Here is an 11,756-nt window from a genome sequence, read left to right as displayed (position 1 = left end):
TTTGGTATTTCTAAAATGTTATTGACGAATCTGGAGTAACTTTTGTCAAAAAATTTGAGACAGGTCGTTTCCAGATGCATAAACACAGATAACCAGCCTAAAAATCTGCCCATCACATTTACAGTGGAGACCAGAGTTACCAACATTAACTATCAACAAAGAGTGCTTCACCTAAAATATAGGGTGTCGCAAAATTCACGCAAGATTTGAACTTTGTGTGAGCATTAACAACAGCAAAAAATAAAAGCCTAATTTTACTTGGTTTATTGAATCAGATTCTAATATCTGTTGCCCTTTGATTTCAATCCCTTCAATTTGATAAGCATTACCAAGTACCAATCATGGCCCAGGAGCAGGGACAATGAAGACCAATGAAGACCATGGCTTTGGGTATGTGCCAGCAAAGCCATGGAGGCCATTTACCCGATGTGCTATTCCATATACAGTGGGGCCTTGACTTACAAGTGTCCCTACTAACGAGTTTTTTGAGATACCAGCTGTTTCTTGGCCGATTTTTTGCATTGAGTTGATAGAGTAATTTGAGTTAACGAACTCCTTAACGAGCTCCTTAACGAGCTAGGTCTCAGAACGAATAAAACTCGTAAGTCAAGGCCCCACTGTATAACACTATACAGTATACTTTATGAATCAATAAAAAAATTACAATTTTTAATTATAAACCTGTGTTTTCTATCAAAATTACTTCTTGCGTGACTTTTGGGACACCCTATATTTTCTACCAATATTCTCTCTTCCAGTCAATTTCTCTCCTTTTCCACACCTATCATTTTCTCTGTGTTTCCTTTGCCTAACCTGACTGCCATCCTTTTCTCTACTTGACAAATTGTAGCTCAGTGTTTTTGATCGAACGTGAATGCTACATCTTATGTGAAGATGTCAGGCACTTACCACAATTATCTGTTTACTAGAGGCCCAGTGCACAAAACTCATGTACTGGGGGGTGGGGTCCCTCAGCCGGGCCTGCACCCTCTCCAAACCTGGACCCCTGGGGGGATGTCCAACTGCCTCTCGCAATCCAGAACCACTGGCTCCTAACTGCTCACCTGCCTGCCTGCATGATCACCCCTAACCCCTCTGTCTGCTGCCTGATCACTCCTAACTCCTCTGCCTGCCTACCTGATCACCCCTAACCACCTCTGCCTGCCTGATCACCCCTAACCACCTCTGCCTGCCTGATCACCCCTAACCACCTCTGCCTGCCTGATTGCCCCTAATCACCTCTGCCTGCCTGATCGCCCCTAACCACCTCTGCCTGCCTGATCGCCCCTAACCACCTCTGCCTGCATGATCGCCCCTAACCACCTCTGCCTGCATGATCGCCCCTAACCCCTCTGTCTGCTGCCTGATCACCCCTAACCACCGCTGCCTGCCTGCCTAATCACCCCTAACTGCTCCCCTGCTGGCCTAATCACCCCTAACCACCTGTGCCCCGCCCTATACCCGGGACCCAGGATTCCCTCCTCCAGCCGGTCGCAGGCACCCAGGACCTGGGCCAGCTTCACCTGGGCCGGCTGCAGCCGCAGGGGACCATGGGCGGTGGCTTCACCCAGGCCGCAGCCGCAGGTGCCCGGGACCATGGCTTGTCCCTCTCCCAGACCACAGCCATTCCTCTCTCATGAGCTCATTTGTGCCTCTCTGGTCCCCATTCCTCTCTCCCCAGTGTTGAGTGTCCCCATTACAGCGTGATGTCATGAGGGTGTGATGACCATTTGCATATTACCTCTTTATTATATAGGATTATCAATATATATTTGTGAAGTGAATAAATGAAAACAATAGTAGGGAGTCAAACAATATCATTTTCTCTTCGTTTCCTTGTTGTGTAAACATTGTTTTCTGTAGGGTTTAAAGGCTTAACTATTTCAAGTTTTTTGGAGTTAAATTCAAAAATATTTAGCTTGGTTCTAACATGAGAATATAAAAAATAATAATAAATATACAAAACAGAACAAACAAAATTACAATCAATGCCCTCAAGGAAGTTATGATCCTTTAGGAGTTATAAGGGTCACAATATAATAACTGGAGAAGACTAGAAAATGGTGTTTAATGAAAAGTTACATATTTTACAACAATATAAATGCAAAAGTACAGGTGTCAGTCAGCTCTAGGATTCTGTAATATTCAGAGTCTCAGTTGTCTGCCTTTTTATTATAGACCCATCTCCTTTGCAAAATGGTTCTAACATTTTCCAGAATTGGTTTGTCCAGTTACAATTTCCCAAGAAAATGTTTAAGAATTAAGTTTCCTAAAGAAACCAAAATGTCATTTTATGGGCAGTGACTCTTCACTCCTTGGAATAATCATTATCATCCAGTCAACATCTTTATTAAATTGCATTATTTATGACTTTATAAATGCTTCCTGCTATTCCAAATGAGTTACCTTCACCAATAAATCATGCCTGTACCCGGAAATTCTCTGCAGGTGTTTATTAATGGTAAGCCATATGGCAAAGGACTAAAAATTCAGGTCATCTTGGAAGACTTGTTTTTCTAAAGCTTTGAGAGATTCACTGTATTGGTTTCTAAGATTCCTTCCAGATCTACGTTTTTTGTGATTAGATACACACACACACACACAAATATGTCTTCATAAACCACCAAATTTGGTTTAATAATATTTCTTAAATTGCTATCTCAATGACCAATATACATATGATCATCTACTTCTAAAATACTTGAATTCTTTATATTAACTACATAATTCTGGCATATAGTAAGTGCTTAGTAAATGTTAACTCCTTAATTTAATCAAAAGTATCAAATGTTCCAAAATGCAAGTCTTTATGAGAGTGTATGTTGCTTAGAACACAGATGATACTCTTTCCTTCCATGGACTACTGAAGTAAAGTGCTATAAGGTATAACAAATTTTTTCACCAGATATAAAATGGTCTGGGCTACTACAACATAATCTACTGTCACTCTCCAGTAATTCTAGTTGTACCAATCCTGAAGTACTTAGAGATCCCTAATGTGTCATACCTTCAAGTCTTTAGAAAATATTTCTTTGATAAAAACTTTACCTCCCCATCCTGTCTTGCCTATAGAACTCCTACAAGTCTTTCAAGAGCCAACCCTGTTACTTCCTCCTTGGTGAAATCCCCCTCATCACCTAAAAAGCAGAACTGCTCACTTTTTCTCTTCCACCAAAACAATGGAATTACTGTAACTCTATTTCAGTTATTTGTTCACATGTCACTTTCCCTGGTTAAGCCATAAGCTTTTTGAAGGTAGATACTAATTCTTATTTATCTCTGCACTGCTGACACATAGCATAGAGTCCGACATCAAATAAGAAATAAGAAAATATTGAATTAATGGCTGAGCAAAATAAAGTGCATTATAAAATGACTCATCATTTCACAGATTAAATCTGTTTTGGGGAAGCTGTATGGCACTATGATACAAATTATTAGGCAGATATACCATTTAAGAATAGGTTCAATCTTACGGGATATGGAAAGAAAACATTAAATAACAAGTTAGAAGTGTTTCTCTCTCTTACAATAGAAGTCTCGAGTTAGGCAGTCAAGTCTCAATACAGCCGTTCTACCATCATTGTCATCAGGACTACAGCTTCTTCAAGCTCTCAACTTCTTCAGACTCTCGGCTATATCATCCTTATGATGTCACTCTTGTCTTTATAGTTTAAAACGGAATTACTACTCCAACCATCACTTTGATGTTTTAGCATATTTCAGAAATAGAATGGATGAGGAGAAGGAAAAGTGAACCTCCCTTAAGATGACATCTTGGAAATACTACACATTACTTTAGCTTACTTAGAACTTAGTCAGATGAGCACATATTCTAAGGTGTTTATCACTCTGGGTTCTATCCATACTAGGAACATTTGACAATCTACCTCCAAAACTAATCAGATACCAACTCAATCACTTCTCTGCTTTTTAGTTTATTGAAACATGAAGAGGTTGGACCAGGAGTTCTCTAAGTACCCTTGCAATTCTTTCCTATTTAATTATTATCATGAAGATAAGTAGAGTTTTAGGTGGTTAAAAAACAAATTTGATATATTTAGCTTATCACTTTGTAATTATTTAAATGCCAAAACATGTATTTCAAAGGGTTACACCATCAGAGGAAAAAGAAAATATGGAAATGAGTGAGGGTAAACCAGTATTTAAAATATATATATATAAAATCCTTTAAAGACAACTTTGTAATGTTAAAGATATGTCTAAGCCAGTGTTAATAGCAATGAGTATTTTGCAGGTAAGCATCCTCATTATTTCCCTAATACCCCCAAATTAAAATAACATTGTTGATATAGACCATGGAGGTTTCCTCAATCCTGTACTAAACATGAACAAAAATAACTTTAGACATCTCTTATGTTTATTGATCTGTAACATATTAAAATCGTCTGCTTGTTAAAGAAACAAATATAGCTTTAGAGCAAGCCCCTCAGAGTACCTGCCACCCCACCACTGCCACTGCCACTACTCTTGATGGCCAAAAGCCCTCTCCCCATACGAATCCTGGAAACACCACTGGTATAGACTTGAGGAGTGAGAAACTCATAGGCTTTACCCACAGTAATTCATTACATAACAAAGAATTTTTTAGCTGTCATGCATTTAAGGCTCCTAGTAATGCTTTTATCATGGTCACCTGCAACCGATTCAGGCTGTTTTCCTGAGCAGAATGCAAGGGTATTTCTTTCCTAGGTCCTTGTCCAGATGGATTGGAAGAATGAAGCCGCAGACAAAAGGTGGTAGATGAAAAGGGTGGAAATTTATTGGAAGCAAATACAAACTCCCACGAATGGAGGGAGTCCCAAGGGGGTAACCCACAAGGCCCCTTTTTCTAAGGCTTATAAATGCTGTAGCTCTTTGTCTCTTCATCTCTCCTCTAACTGGATCCCTTCCCCACTTTACGATCCTATGCTCTTCTAATTGGTCACTCTTTTTGCAGAACATCAGCTTCAAAGCCCAAAACCCACATGGTTCCCTCCTCTTCCTCTCCCCTTTATCTGGTAACATTTCTCTATCTCCTGTGAAAATCTGTTTTCCTCTTTCTGCCACTTGTGGACATTTCTCTATCCTCTGTGAAAGTGTGTTTCCTCTTTCTGCCATACTCTGTGGCTTTTCCTTATCTTCTGTGATTGTATGCCTTCCTCTCCCCTTATCCTGGGGCACTTTTTTATTCTCTGTGAATGTGTGCCTTCTGGTGGCTCCACGCCCTCACCTATGTGTTCCTCCCCCATGGGCCCTCTTTATTCCTAAAACTCCTTAAACCTGCCTGTTTTATCCCTAAAATTCCTTTCATAGACACTTCCAAGCTGTTGCCAATCCAACATTGAAAGGACTCTTAATATCTCCAAATCGAAACACTGGTCAAAATCATCAATATGGGCATCTCTATGAAGCCACAGAAAGCAATCAGCCAAAAGAACAAGGCAGTGCCCACTTTGAGCTAATATTTCATATATGCTGCTGCCAATCTTCTGCAAAAAGTGAACCCATGTGAGACTTATTTAAGTCTTGTTTTATCTACTTACCAGTTATCTTCATTCTACAGCAATCCAATCAAATCTTGAAATGTCTAAGGTCCTGTCACATGAACAGACATCAGAAAATTTTGAACTACTTTCATAATTAATATGTCTCATTCCTCTGTCCTTGTAATTCTTGAGACTCTAGACTCTTTCTTTTTTTCATCATTCACCTTTGACTGGTTGTAAAAAAATATAAAAATTCTATTCACTGATAAACCATTTTCTGGGGCAGCACTCAGATGGAAGAAGACACATTCCTTCAGTACAGTCACCAATTAACTGAGTCTCAGTGTCATGGTTCATGGGAACTGCAAGACCACTATCATGAACATGCCTCCACGGGAGAGAGTGGTTATAAAAAGACCCACTTCATGCCTCGAAATAGTTTGTGCCTGTATTGGGGTAAAACACCCCAAGGGCCCAGTATTCTCTTTTGTGTTTTGACAGGATCTAAACCACCACCAAAAAAGGGGGAAGGGGGTGACAGTTTTGCATTTGATTCTAATGCTAATATAATGAAAAGTAAATAGAACAATCATACTTGCTTACTAAATGTCAGATTATAATGGAACCAATTGTCCCTGCTGTCCCTGGGAGCTTGTCACCAATGCATTCTCCTGGCATAGAGGAACATGCACCTCAGGCCACCTTCACCCAGTATGCTTTCTTTTCTAGTCAGAGAAAGTTTAATCACTACAACTTTTATTACCCACGAATTCTCATTCCAGACCACAGTTTTATCCAAAATACTGCATTCCCCATAGAAAATCACTCGCAAGATTCCTAAAACCTTTTGGATCAAATCAAACCTTTAATACATTATGTCCATTTCTGTACTTTTGTGTTCAGTACATAGGTAATACAAGCATACCTCGCTTTGCTTTATTGTGCTCCACAGATGTTGCATTTTTTTTTTTTTTTTACAAATTGAAGGCAATACCCTCCACCAACAAAAAGATTATGATTCACTTTTTTGCAATGTTTGCTTTATTGCAGTGGTCTGGAACCGAACCTGCAATATCTCTGAGTTATGCCTGTAAATAGATTATATCAAAGGTACTTTAAATGCATTGCCAAGTCCTGAAAACAAAATTTTCCAAAAGGCAAAAATAGCAAAGACCAAAAAATGGGAAGCTGAAATAAGTACAATAAGTGATCTCAGACACTAGGGATCTCTTGGAACAACACTGATGCTGGAACCTAGAGCTCTGGGGATTTGTCGCTTATAAGAAAACAAAACTAGATAAGAGTTTGCCAAAGTGTTTGCATATGTGGGGAGAAAGCTGATAAATTTAAGATGAGCACCTATACACAAGACCCTGAAAGGGGCCACATCACTATGAGAGGGTAGAAAAAGTCCACCTGCCTATAGTAATAGGAAACCTGTTTATCTCTATGCATGGAAAGTAACAGCAATAATAATAGTCTCCCCTGAGGATTGTAAACATAAGCCTTCTCTCAAATGGACATGCAACCCAAATGCACATCATCTGCATAGAAGGGAATGTCTGGTCAAAACATAAAGTGATCCTGAGAAGGTCTTAGAGGCTGTTAGAGAGAAAAGTCAGATTCCTACAGGAATTGCAATTAGATTAACTGCAAACCTCACAAGAGAAAAAGTTGTACTGCACAACGTTAAATAAAGAAAGAAGACTTTATTCAAGATTATTGCAATGGGGGACACAGACCAGAATGCAGTCCGAATTCAACTCTGTTGAAACAAAGGAGGGAGAGATTTTAGGAATGGGGGTGGGCTGGGAAGATTGTTGGCCATCTGTGACTGCTAACTGGCTTAACCCAAAGGAAAAGTAAGTTTTCTGGAATCCTCAGGCAGTTATGCAACTTGGAGCAAGGCACCCACCAAAGTTAAGCTCGTACCCTCCCATAGGGCGCTATTTTCCTGATGATTACATTTCAAAGGGAGGGCTCCCAGGTACTTGAGAGAGACACCCTGCGTTATAGAACTGGCAAGAGAATTTTTAAATTTTTGTCACAGGGACAGAAAAAGGGTTTTCAGTTATGTTTTCTAAAATAAATGCTCTAAGAAGAAAAGTGGTCTGGGACCCAGAGTTAGGGGAAAGGTCTGTCTAAAGTTTAGTGAAACTGAAGCCATTTTAGTCAAAAACTATAGTTGAAATTGACAAATCTACCTTTACTGTGTGAGATTTTACATCTCTCCATAACTGATAGGTCAACTATGCAAATATTAAAAAGTAAGCAATGCAATTAGCATTTTGATTTTTTGGCACATTTAATAATTAGAGAATGCACATTCTTTTATAATGACACATAGAATATTTATTTATAAGCCTAGATCAGTGGTCGGCAAACTGCGGCCCCTTGAATGTGGCTCTTCCACAAAATACAACGTGCGGGCGCACACGTACAGTGCAATTGAAACTCCGTGGCCACACTCAAGGGGCCAAAGAGCCACATGTGGCTCATGAGCCGCAGTTTGCCGACCACTGGCCTAGATCATGTGGTAGAACATAAAGGAAGAAATTTCAAAGTCAGTACTATAAAATTGTTTTCTGATTACAAAGCCATTTTATTAGAAAACCAAAATAGTTTCCTATGGATGACAATACTTTTAGGATATATTGTTTGCTTAACTCTTATTATTTTCCAAGCCTGTTTGAGAGGGGAAGAGAGGGGAGGATAAGTAATGATACTTCTAATAGGTAATTGGATCCATAAGACCCATTAACCAAGATTCCTTCACTCATTAAACAGGTCTTATTCCAACAGGGTTTCTAGAGTGTGACATTCAGAATATTTCTACTCTAAAATGTCATTTTATCATTATCTTCCCCAAATTCAAGCTAGTCCCCTTCCTATATAGCCCCAAAAGTCTGGTTCTTAATGATGCAACTTCTTACTGGAGGAGAATGAAAGTCCATGTCACAGATATTGTGGGTTCAGTTCCAGATTACCTCGATAAAGCAAGCACCTCAATAAAGTGAGTTGTCTTTTTTGCTGGTGGAGGTCTTGCCTTCAATTTGTGAAAAATGCAACATGGTCAAATGCAATAAAGTGAAGGGCAATAAAACAAGGCTTGTCTGCAGGCAAAATGGAAGAGCCCTTTGTTAAACTTCAAAGCTCTACAGAAGTGGTTCTTAACCTCCCTAATGCCCCTAATGCCCCGACCCTTTAAAACACTGGCCCTCTTACCTAATTCAAAATACCTGGGTGTAATGAACCTCAGATGCCTTCATTATACATGTATAGAGACACAAAGGAGTGTTTTTTACCTGGACCCATTCACTCATCAAAAAGATTAAACACTGATCTGTCCCAAGTACAGTGTCTATTACTAAGCACAGGCCAAGGAATAAGGTGTAATCTATCACCTCTTGATAGCTCGTCCAGCACCTCTCAGGGGAAACATAAGACATTCACAAATAACCATAATACAAGATGGAAAGTGACATGAACCATGAAAGGGGGGAGAAAATATTACAGGTGCCTACAGAAGGGAGGGTAAACTTTGGTTGAGGTCCAGGGACTACTTCATGGATTCAATGCCACTTGCGAAAATACCTGCAGGATGGAACAGGGTATTGTTCACAATTATAATTCTTCTCAATTTCCCACACAGGAGGAGAACACTAGTACATCCCTGCCCTTTGAATTCAGAAAGATCTGCGTGGCTTGCTTTGCCACTAATGGAAGTGGACGTGTGTGTGTTGTTTGTCTTGGCTCTTTCCCCGTTGTGCTCGGGACACCTCCAGACGTCCAAATGGAGGCTGCTCTGTCAGCGACCACATACCAGTGATGTCCACCGAGGCCTCTCCTCTTCCCCTCTGGCTTCTCCCTTTACCCGCAGCCCATGAAGAGAGTATTTCCCAAGGCCACATACAGCAGTTTTTCCTCCTCGTTTTCACTGCCCTCACTAGCAGCCCATGTTTGCTAACCTCACTTGCCAACATTCTTCTCCTGTCAGGACTGGGTGTGCCAAGTTCAGGCCTTATGCAGACCCCAAGCCTAATCTACCGCCAAGAGGGCTCCTGCTCACTGGGTAACAATGGATGAACCTGTGATGGGAGTGGAGAAGTAATCGTTGTTGTTATAAACCACAGTTGGAGACTTGGGGACAGTTGATGACTGCAGCATAGTTTATCCTGCCTGATTCAGCGGGATTTCATATGTGGCAAGAGAGACGCTGCAGATAAATGGAGATAATTCTGGAACTCTGGAAATATTTATGAAAAAGAGCAATCATTCAAAACTGTTATTGCTTAAGGCAGTGATTTTCAACCTTTTTTCATCTCATGGTACACATAAACTAATTACTAAATTTCTGCGGCACACCAAAAATATATTTTTTGCCAAACATTCACACAACTAGGTATAATTTTGATTCATTTGCACAGGATGGCTATCATTGTGTTTGTTGTTGTCATTTTTTTTTATTTGACAATTTAAGGGAAGAGAGGTCAGTGTCCCTGACTAAATAGTCAGGTACTTCATGTTTTTAAAAATCTTGCAGCACACCAGGTGAAAATCACTAGCTCAAGGTGTATAAAAAGAAAGTGAAGCTTACTTTTTTTAAAAAAATGCAAGTTCTTATACCTAGTGATATCTATTCCTAGCTCAAGTAATTTCTTCAAATTTGGTTGATTTCTCTACTACTTTTAGTGCTTTTATTTAATCTCACACAAAATTTTGACTCAATATTATATTCTCTCATCTTTAGGTGACATTTAAAGATTAAATTAAATCCAGCAAACTTTGATTTATATGGCTCTGATAAATCATGACATTTCCCCAATGAGTCTATAAAAAATACATAGATGATGGATACTACTGGTGCTGTGAGGGTATGATGATTTCTGCACTAAAGAAATCCGTAAATCCTGCCTTTTGAATTGCCATTGTATACCTATGTCTTCTTACTTTAGGGAGCAAAATGAATATATTACAAGAGAAGTGCAGCTCTTCAAAATTTAGAAGCTATCTTCTGATTAGGTAAGAAGACTTTGGACAGGTAACTAGCCTCTCATACCACTTTATCAGCATGTAATGGAAATACATCAAATTTACAATTATTTTCTAATAGTCCTATTGAAAAGGAATGGGTACATATACCCTGTGAATATCACTCACCTTTACTGTATAATAGAATACATCTTTCATTCATATAGTCTGTTACTAGCCACAAAGGGCTTTTACATACATAATCTCATAATTCTATTAATAACTTAGAATAGCATCATTATGCACATTTTTTAAATGAGAATACTGAGTTTCAGATAAATTGAAATTTTTTTTATGAATTGTATTTATCATAAATTTAAGTCACACAATTAAATATACTAGAGCTTCAACTCCACCCAAAAACTCTGTCTCCCACTATTACAGACAGGTCGGTACCCTTAATACGCCATCTTACACCCTCCTCCACCACGGATAAAGCCACAGGCATATCATTCTCTCCAGCTGTGCTTTCTGCTGGTCCATCAGCCTGGACTTGCTCCTTTTGGTCTTGCTAACCCCAATTGCATAGCCTTCCCTGCTCATCCAACCCATGCTTTGACATCTTAGAAGCTCTCCTTAGTTCCTGGGCCCTTGTTTTTCATCCTCCTCAGAAGACATAAAAAACTGATCCCTCCCCTCTCACTTCTGCTCTCACTCATGGCTGTGGCTTCCCAGGTGGCCGAAAGCCCCAAACACTACCCTTTGCAAAGAATTCAGCACCTTTTCACTTTCACATTCCACACAACCTTTTCATGCATATATGTGCATAGTGGGCTCTTATATAAAACTGCTCCTTTTAATCCTTCAACACAGTTTCCTATGAAAATAATTCACATTTTCAATGCCACCTAAAACTAATAAATGTTTTTGGTATATATTCTCCACACCTAAATGGAGTTACTTTGCTTGTTTCTAGATCACACAGATATAACCAGTCACATTGACTCCCTGCAGCCCACAAAAACACATCTCACCATCTGTATTTTATAGAGAAGTTCCCAGCTCAACAGCAGGCGTCAACAGAAGTCAATAACTGTAAACACCCTCTAGAGTCAAAAATATGCCACAATTATAGGGGAGGTCAATATATTTTGCCTAACTAATATAATTCTTGACTTAATACATCCCAGGCAGCACAGAGGTCAAAAGATCTGCTAGCATCTTAAGTAGTAAACTGGGGAAAGCACATGGCAATGCAGCAATTCATTCTTTGCTAGATAAGTAATAGGAGTCACT

The sequence above is a fragment of the Myotis daubentonii genome, chromosome 1 (genome assembly GCF_963259705.1).
Source record: "Myotis daubentonii chromosome 1, mMyoDau2.1, whole genome shotgun sequence".
In the NCBI taxonomy this organism is placed as follows: domain Eukaryota; kingdom Metazoa; phylum Chordata; class Mammalia; order Chiroptera; family Vespertilionidae; genus Myotis; species Myotis daubentonii.
The sequence above is the reverse complement of the archived record's forward strand: the minus strand, read 5'-3'. Positions refer to the sequence as shown.